The sequence below is a fragment of the Bubalus kerabau genome, chromosome X (genome assembly GCF_029407905.1).
Source record: "Bubalus kerabau isolate K-KA32 ecotype Philippines breed swamp buffalo chromosome X, PCC_UOA_SB_1v2, whole genome shotgun sequence".
NCBI classification, from domain to species: domain Eukaryota; kingdom Metazoa; phylum Chordata; class Mammalia; order Artiodactyla; family Bovidae; genus Bubalus; species Bubalus kerabau.
Window position 1 is genome coordinate 18,843,068 of NC_073647.1, and position 1,118 is coordinate 18,844,185.

General features: G+C 45.5%; 1 non-coding gene across 1 annotated transcript; it reads left to right on the top strand.

Annotated features, from left to right (window-relative positions):
- Window positions 1-824: 824 nt before the first annotated feature.
- On the top strand, window positions 825-906 carry TRNAS-GGA (transfer RNA serine (anticodon GGA)). Its single transcript has one exon. It is a non-coding gene; the product is annotated as a tRNA-Ser (tRNA).
- Window positions 907-1,118: the final 212 nt, after the last annotated feature.

The window sequence follows — 1,118 nt, forward strand, 5'->3', positions numbered from 1 at the left end:
AAGCCCTAGAAGGGAGCTTCAACTTCTAGGGCCTTACCCTCATGCCCATGAGCAAAGACTCAGTGGGAACCTAGTGGGTAGAAAAAGGCCATATGGATCTTTTATCCCCAGTCAATGTTAGTGGAGGCCACAGGGTGAGCAGAAATCACGTGCCCCTCCCTCTGTCAGTATCAGCAAAGCCCTAGAAGGGAACTTCAATTTCTAAGTCAACAAGCAGTAACAGGGTTCCCCTCTACTTCCCCAGAGTATCACTGGAGCCTTAGTGAAGAACCTGCACTTCTATTTCCACACAGTAGTAATGAAGTGGTGACCACTTCCCCCACCAGCATGATGCCAGAGTAGACCTACCAAAAGAAAAGATGTAAATAAGATCCAGAATCTCATAATATAATATTTACAATGTCAAGAATTTAATTTTAAAAAGTCACTGATATCAAGAAACCAGAAAACCTCAAACTAAAGAACAGATACCAATACCAAGACAATACAAATGTCAGAATTATCTGGAAGTTCACGGTTCACGTATTGCTGAAGCCTGGCTTGGAGAATTGTGAGCATTACTTTGAACGTGGAGTAGCTCCTCTTGGCCCTCAGGCTTTTACGAAGTCTTTATTTCTTGCAAATCCTGAAGGCTGATCTGGTTGATATAAAGTCCCCGAGAGCTTCCTTCTTTTGTTATAATATGTGAATGATTTGTTTCTTTGCTCCCCTTCTTAAGCCTCCTTACAGGAAAATGGCATCCACTTGAGAAAACTTTTGACCTGATACTAGACACTTGTGTGTCAACTCTATATAGGTCTCACTGCCAAAACCAACCACCAGCAGTAGTCGTGGCCGAGCGGTTAAGGCGGTGGACTGGAAATCCACTGGGGTCTCCCCGCGCAGGTTCGAATCCTGCCGACTACGGCAAGTGAACGTTTTGACACACGTGCTTATTTCTTTTTTGTAGGCGTCTCCGCAGACCATTTAAAGAATTTATGAACAGCATACGACTGGGACCCCAAGGGGGATAGACGAGGAGGACATGACAGAGCTAAGGAGTCGGGCGGTTGTGGTTACAACCTGAGTCCAGGAGGAGCGGGAGACGCGACAAAACACTTCAGACAATCGCCAACAGG